Source organism: Sarcophilus harrisii, chromosome 2 (genome assembly GCF_902635505.1).
Source record: "Sarcophilus harrisii chromosome 2, mSarHar1.11, whole genome shotgun sequence".
In the NCBI taxonomy this organism is placed as follows: Eukaryota; Metazoa; Chordata; class Mammalia; order Dasyuromorphia; family Dasyuridae; genus Sarcophilus; species Sarcophilus harrisii.
The window spans coordinates 467,453,556-467,461,972 of record NC_045427.1 but is presented as its reverse complement, the minus strand read 5'-3'; the positions used below and the strand labels follow the sequence as shown (position 1 = coordinate 467,461,972).

General features: G+C 35.7%; 1 non-coding gene across 1 annotated transcript; it reads left to right on the top strand.

Moving 5' to 3' along the window:
• The first annotated feature begins 8,096 nt into the window (after window positions 1–8,096).
• LOC111718533 lies at window positions 8,097–8,199 on the top strand. The gene has a single exon (XR_002769066.1). It is a non-coding gene; the product is annotated as a U6 spliceosomal RNA (small nuclear RNA).
• Window positions 8,200–8,417: the final 218 nt, after the last annotated feature.

The following is an 8,417-nucleotide window of genomic DNA, read 5'->3' as shown; positions in this document are numbered from 1 at the left end:
CTCTGAATATAACTTAACAGTGTGATCATTTGCTTGAGAAGACTAAGCAACCACTTGGGAATTATTTTTATAACTGTGTTTTTAAAAAGCAGGGCAAACCTTGCACTATATTCTTGCTTTTCTGTTTGTTTGTTTGTTTGTATCCTTCTCTCATTCTATCCCCCTTTTTCCCCTTATATAGAATGTACAAATGGATCATTTTGTATGTGAGCTAATAGTCTTCCATTTGAACAGTTCCATAAAATTTTTCTGAAACCAAATCAAATGAAACCCAACCCATAAAATACAGGGGGAAAGTGCTCTTTGGACTTGAAAAGGTTATAGACTACTGCAGGGGTTGCTAGCGACATTCAATAGCATTCGAAGCTGGGTTTTTAATTTAGTTTTTCTATTTACCCCTTAGAAGCTACTCACTGCTCAACTGCTAATGCATTTCCAACTGAAATTTTGTAAATTATATTGGGCAACATTCTCAGCGAGAATAGATTGTGCAAGCACTAGTAATGGCTTCCCGCTGCTGCCTCTGGCAATCTGGGGCTTTTTCAAAGTTGTGTCTATGTATGAGTGTGTGTGTGTGTGTGTGTGTGTGTGTGTGTGTGTGTGTGCTTGAACACAGGGACTCACATCTTAAAGAAATCTTATGTTACCTTTCTGATTGCAGTAATTGATCAAAATCTAGGTACTAACTCATCTCAGCTACGCCCATATCCCTGGAAGCTTGGGAGCCTTTATTTCTCCATCACTATTCCCTCAAGGTATTACCTATTGTGGCCTTCATCCTTTTCACTCTTGAATCCATTTCCTTTCTCTTTCTTCATCTCATTTGAACTTCTGCTGCTTTCTCTTTTCCAAATCATAAATCACAAGATGGCAGAATTAGAAGAAAACTTAGAGATTATCTAATGTCCTTGTTTTTCTGATAAGGCCACTTGACACTGAGGTTATAGTGAAATAAATTCCTGAGGTTATAGTGAAATAGGTTACACAGGTTTAAAGTAAAAGAATCTGAGTTTGGAATCCCAGGATTCTAATTCTAAGACTAGTATCCATGACACTGTGCTAGAATTCTTTTTTTTTTTTTTTTGTTAGATTTTTTTTCAGTGAACAAAGACATATTTTCTTTTCTTCCCTCTTCACTAATTGGGAATGAGAAAAAGAATAAAAAATTTAATTTTTAAAGCAAATATGCATTGTTAAGCAAAATAGATTTTCATATTAGCTATGTCTAAACTATTTATGCTTCAGTCTACATGTTGTGTTCACTGTGTCTCTATCACAGGGAGGTAGATCACATGAGAATTTTCTTCCCCATAGTGGAAAAGGACACAAAGCAGAGCTTGAAGAAAAGACATTACTTATTTACAGTGAGATGATGGGTAGAAGGAAGAGAAATAAGGTGGATTTAATAGTTCTTTGTGTTGAGATTTTGTTCCCATCTTTCTCCCCAGCTCTTCCAAACTCCCTCAGGAGATAGGGAGCAAGGAGCAGAGAGGAAGGGTGAGAGCAGCTTTGAGCCCTGTGGGTATGTGACCACAAAAAAAAAAAAAAAAAAAGCAAACATACAAAACACTGCCTCTTCCTTGATATCTTTGAACCCAGAGGAGTATAACAGAATGTGGTTTGGGGGCTGACCACAAAAGAAAGAGCCTCTTAAACTGCACTTGGTCTGAACTTGAGGGGATGTGGTAGTGCAAACCTCTGTGTGGCCTTTTTCACTTTTCATCTCAGCTGTTTCCTGTAATTCCTTTAGAAGGAGCCCCTTCTAGGGAAAAAGGAAAGGGAGGAGTTGTTTGAATTTGTGGGTATGGATCTGTCCCCCCTTCCTTCCTTCCTTCCTTCCTTCCTTCCTTCCTTCCTTCCTTCCTTCCTTCCTTCCTTCCTTCCTTCCTTCCTTCCTTCTTTCCTTCCTTCCTTCCTTCCTTCCTTCCTTCCTTCCTTCCTTCCTTCCTTCCTTCCTTCCTTCCTTCCTTCCCTTCTTTCCTTCTTCTTCCCTTCCTTCCTTCCTTCCTTTTCCCTTCCTTTTCTTTTCCTTTCCTTTCCCTCCTCCCTCCCTCTCTCCCTCCCTCCCTTCCCTCCTTCCTTCCCTCCCTCCCTTCCTTCCTCCCTCCCTCCCTTCCTTCCTTCCTTCCTTCCTTCCTTCCTTCCTTCCTTCCTTCCTTCTTTCCTTCCTTCCTTCCTTCCTTCCTACCTTCCTTCCTTATGAGTTTCATTTTAAACATATTGAATTTAAGAAATCCATCAGATAGCCAGTTTGAAATGTCTGAAAGGCAGCTGAAGGCATGAAATTTGAGGTCAGTAGAGAGTTGGGGCAAGATAGTTAGATTTGAGAATTGCCAACATATATAAACTGAAGTTGAGTGAAACAAGCAGAACCAGAAATACATTGTCCTCAATAATAGCAAGAATGTGTGATGATCAACTATGAAAGACTTGTCTTCTCAGTGGTTCAGTGAAATCCAAAGCAATAGACATTGGACAGAAAATACCATCTGCATTCAGAAAAAAAAAATATGGAGATTGAATGCGAATCAACACATGCTATGTTCACTTCTTTTTTGTTTTGTTTTTTTTTTCCTCTCCCATGTGTTTTTCCCTTTTGCTCTGATTTTTCTCTCACAAGATGATTCATAAAGCAATGTGTATTTTAAAAAAGAGAGATAATTGTCAGCATAGAAGTGGTAATTAAACCTATAGGAGCTTATGAGATCACCAAGTAAAATAGTACAGAGGGAGAAGAGAAGAGGAACAAAACTGTTCCTAACACTGTAACCAGGCAATGAGAAGTCAAATCAAAAAAACCTGAAGACCAACATCTCTAATTAATATCAATGCAAAATATTAAATAAATATAAGTAAAAGGTCTACATAAACATGTTAAAAGATTATATAATATGACCAAAGAGAATTTATACCAGAAATGCAGAATTGGTTCAATATTAGAAAAACCATAAATATAAAAGATCATCTTAACAACAAATACAATAAAAATCATGCAATATCAAAAGAAATGTAAAAAGTTTTTGACAAAATATGATACTTTTTTATTTTAAAAACTGTAGAATACAGGGGAATAAATAGATATTTTCTTAATATTATAGACAGTATTAATGTAAAATTAAGAGCTAGAAGCATTTTGATAGATAATCAATAGAGAAATTTCTAAAAATAACTAAAATTTATATAGGACTTACAATATGCCAGCCACTGTGCTAAAATTTTTACAATTACTATCTCATTTGATCCTTACTCTGTGAGAAATCTGTTGCAACAAAGTAAAACAATTAACTGTTAATGAATAATTTAATTTTAATTTGCAGTGACCTCATCTGAAAGTGCCTACACCATTGTATATCCATAGCACTCTCCCTAACAACTATACTTTTGTTTTATTTTGTTTTTAATGAAAAGAAATCTATCGTCTCTCTTCATCTCTTATTTCATTGGGGAAGGAGGAAAGAAATGAGAAAAACAAATTACTTTTAAAATAATATCCAAATTTTTGCATTGGCTATGCACAAATGTATACATGTCCCAAACTGTGTCCTGTATTCTCAGGAATTAAATAGCATATTACATTATTCCTTCTTCCAGTCATAGAAGGTCATTATATTGATCATAGTGTGTACAACTTTCAAAGTCATTTGCCTTTACATTATTGTTGTAATCACTCATCTTTGCTATTCATCCATTTTAGTGTCTACTCTCAATTAGAGAATTTCATCTTAAATCAACATCTTATATTGCAAAACACAATAAATTTCAATGAAAACAATTAAAATGTAAAAGGCCGTATCATAAACAAAGTAGAGGAGAGGAGAGGGAGAGGGAGAGGGAGAGGGAGAGGGAGAGGGGAGTGGAGGAAAGAAGGGGAAGGGGAAGGGGAGAGGAGAAGGGAAGGGGAAGGGGATATGGGGAAGGGGAAGGGGATATGGGGAAGGGGAAGGGGAGAGGGGAAGGGGTTAGGGAAAGGGGGATAGGGGAAGGGGATAGGAGAAGGGGATAGGGGAAGGGGAAGGGGAAGGAAGGGAGGAAGGAATTTAGTGGTCTACCGAACCACTGAGAAGACAAGTCTTCATAGCTGATCATCACACATTCTTGCTATTATTGAGGACAATGTATTTCTGGTTCTGCTCGTTTCACTCAACTTCAGTTTATATATGTTGGCAATTCTCACATTTAACTATCTTGCCCCAACTCTCTACTGACCTCAAATTTCACTCCTTTAGCTGCCTTTCAGACATTTCAAACTGGCTATAGTGTCTCACTTGTAGCTTCAAGAAGCTGTGGTATGTCCAGAAATCACATCTTGGTAAAACTTCATTGGCAGATGGGCTAAGTCAGGGTGAGAGTAAACAACAGGCCTCAAATTGGTTGGTCAGTTACATGGACTTTACATCAAACAAGTGAAGGCTTCCTGTAGGAGAATGGGCAAATGAGAACAATTTGTTCCATTGGCCATAAAGGAGCTGAAGCAGATGTTATGGAGCATTTAGAACTTGATCAGACACTGAACACATCAAGATTATCCATTGTATCCTAAGCCATTGCCAATCATCTTGATTTTTGTCTTGCTATTGCACTTTGATGACATTCGAAGAAAGATTGAGGCTGACAGTTTTGTACAACTCTGTCTTACTTCAATGCAATTCAAACACAAGTCAAAACATCTCCCCAGATGATGTCATTGGTCCTCTTAAAAAATGAACCATTAACAAAAACAATATTGTTGTTGTTGTATAAATCATTCTCTTGGTTCAGCTCACTTGATTCTTTTTAAGTTTACAAAAATCTTAAAAAAATTGTTGTTGTTTCTTTATATAAAATTATATTGTATACAAAGCATTCTTCTGGTTCTACTTGTTTCACTATGCATCAATTCATGTTTTTCTATTTTTTAAAGATAATCTATTTTCTCACTTCTTACAACAAAACAATATTCATCACCTTTACGTGCCATAGTTTATTCAATCACTTCTCGATTGAAGGCCTAGCATTGTTAGATCTCAAATTATCCTTATTATGAAACAGAAATTCTCAGCAAAAATTGGAACTGGTTTAAAAAATAGCAATTGATCAGTAGAGTAGCTTAGCAGCAACAATACAAATGCAAATAAATCTAAAGCCTTAGTAAGGAATAATAAGTATAGCTACTGGGAAAGGACTTACTATTTGACAAAATTTTGTAGGAAAATTCAACCAAAATTAATAGAAATAACTAATAATTTCAGTTCAGTAGTATGATTTAAAATAAATTCAAAATACGGCCAGCTCTTCTATACATTACCAATAATTACAAAAAAAAAAAAAAACCCAAAACAATAAAAGCTAGGAAATCCTACTCAAAAGTCTTCCGAAATATATAAAATATTTGAGAGTTCATATGCCAAAATATACATAGGAATAATATTAATACAACTATAACATAAATACTCTTTCCAGAAATAGAGAAGTAATTAGAGAAGAATTAATTGCTCATATCTGGGCCATGTTAATGCAACAAAAATGATGATGCAAATTTATCTACTTATTCAGTGCCATACCAGTCAAACTACTAAATTATACTTTATAAAACTATATAAAATTATGATAAAATTCATATAGAGGAATAAAAAAAGCAAGACTCTTCAGAGAAATAATGAAAAAAAGTGGGAAGAAAGAAGGCCTAACAGTATCAGATCTCAAACTATTCTAATAATGTTGCTGCTGTTGTTCAGTCATTTCAGTCATGCCTGACTCTTCACAACCACATTTGGGGTTTTTCTGGCAAAAATACTGAAATGGTTTGCATTTTTTTCTCTATAGCCAACATTTACCTGGTGTTTAGTATGTATTAGTCACTATGCTATGTGGTTTACTATTATTATCTCATTTGATCCCCACAACAATCCTAGGGAATAGGTACAATTATTATTTTCATTTTATAGATAAGGATACTGTGGCAATTTAAGTGACTTGTCCAGGGTCTCACAAATAGTTTATGTCTGTGGTCAGATTTGAACTCAGAATTTCTTAACTCCAGGTCTGGCATTCTATGTCCACCTAGTCAATTTGTAGCTGATTCTGCAAATCACTAATCATCAAAACTATTTGGTACTGCTTTAAATAATGGAAAAGTTGATCAGTGGAGTGGATTAGACATGCAAGATCTAGAAGCAAACACAATATAGCATAATATTTGATAACAATGGGGTAAGGAAGCATTTTTCAGTGAACACTCTGGGGGAAACTGGACTGCAGTCATAGAGAACTTCATCTTAAATCAACATCTTATATTGCAAAACACAATAAATTTCAATGAAAACAATTAAAATGTAAAAGTCCATATCATAAACAAAGTAGAGGAGAATTGGAGATACTTTTCACAACTAAAGATAGAGGCAGAGTTTTTCCAAGCACAGGTTAGAGAGGATGACAAGAGATAAAAGCTATTTTAATTACATAAAATTGAAATAAACCCCCCAAAACAACAAGTTTTGCATAAACAAAACCAATATACTTAGAATAAGGAGAAAACAGTTGGCCAGGATTGTGTACACGGGAGGGAGAGAAGTTTTGCTGCAATTATTCTGTGTTTCTCCCTCAAGTCCATCAGATTAGTAAAGATGACAAATAAAGAAAACTGAAATTGTTGGAGGGGCTATTGGAGAAAAGGCACACTCATAACAGCCTGTGGAACTGTGAATGGCTCCAACCATTCTAGAAAACAACTTAGAATGAGCCTCTTCAAAAATCACTCAACTCTGTATACTTTTGGACCCACTGACACTACTGTGAGAAAACTAGGACCTATCTCTACAAAAATATTCAACATTTAGGTGGTACAGAATTGGACTTAGAGACAGAAAGCCCTGAGTTCAAATGCAGCCCTAAACATTTGCTAGTTATGTGACCAAGAGCATGTTACGCGAAGCCTTTTTGCCTCAGTTGGGCTTCCAGTGGTTCAGCTCTTACTCCTACTCAACAGAGATAGTTGTTGCTTTTATTTTCCAAATTATTGCTAAAAACATGAAATAGCACAAGATCAAAGACCTATCCTTGCATCACTCCATTAGAGACTTCCTTATGATGTGAATAATGACTAATGTAGGCTCATCTATTTAACCAGATACAAATCCACCTAAATGAACTATTATTTTCTTTTTTTTCCCTTTTTCTTTCCTTTCCTTCATTTCCCTTACCTACAGATGCTCCCAAAGGAAAGTAAGTTTTGATAGCTAAAACCTCGCAAGATATGTTGGGGTTTATCAATTAGATTTCTTTCTTAAGGATCATGCCTTAAACCCAAATCACTCTGGCTCTCACTGATTGGCCAGCAGTAGGGTGGGAAATTGAGGGAGGTAACCTTGCATAGTCCTCCCTCAGTTACATCCAATTCACTAGCATGTCACAGCATCACATCCCTGATGTCATGGTCCTCTTTGAGAATGAAGGACCAACAATAACAACAACAGCAATCACCCAGACCAATCCTCACTTGGTCACCGTTTGAGCCTTGATTGGCTAAAAGTTAATGTTAAATAATAATTGTTTCTGTTTTGGCCAGAGGGTCTTCCCCTCCAAGGTTATTGTTTTTTTTTTTTTGTTTGTTTGTTTGTTTTTTTCTGACTACATAAAAAGCCATTCTTTCACTCTTTTCTTACTTTCCTGGTCCCAAAAGGCTCTGGAGATGTGAGGCTGGTGACTTTGCACAGCCCTTCCTCCCTTAAATCTAATTGATTTTCAGGTCATGGCTTCACTTCCCTGATATGGTTCTTTTCAACAACAAAGGACAAATAGCAATACATCAATCAATAACATGGACAAAGACATAGGTCTGCCTATTAAATTTTCAGATTACATAAAGATGGGAAATATAGCATCCAATTCAATGACAAGGTAGGTATGTAAAAAAAGTGCAATGGGTTAACACCTTGAGCAAAATATAACAAATGAACTTTATTGGACATAAATGTAAAGACTTCTATTTGGGATCAAAAAATCAATGCTTCAAGTGTAGGAGTAAGGAATCCTGGATCTAGTTAATAATTAATCTGAAAAAAATCTGGGTACTTTAGTGGGCTATAAGCTCAATGTGTCAGCAATGTGATACATTGTGTGTTTGCTTTGGAAAGACATATGATAAAATTGAAATAATACAAAGATTAGTTATGGTACCTAGGCATGGATGACATGCAAATTTGTGAGATACTGTATTTTTAGCAGTTCTTTTTGTAATGGCAAAGAATTGGAAATTGAGCGGACATCCATCAATTGGGGAATGAGTGAACAAGTTGTAGTATATGATTGTAATAGGATTCTATTACACTACAAAAAATCCCAAGCAGAATGATTTCAGAAAAACTTGGAATGACTTATATGAACTAATGCAAAATGAAGTGAGCAGAACCTGGAGAACATTGTACATAGTAACAGCAATA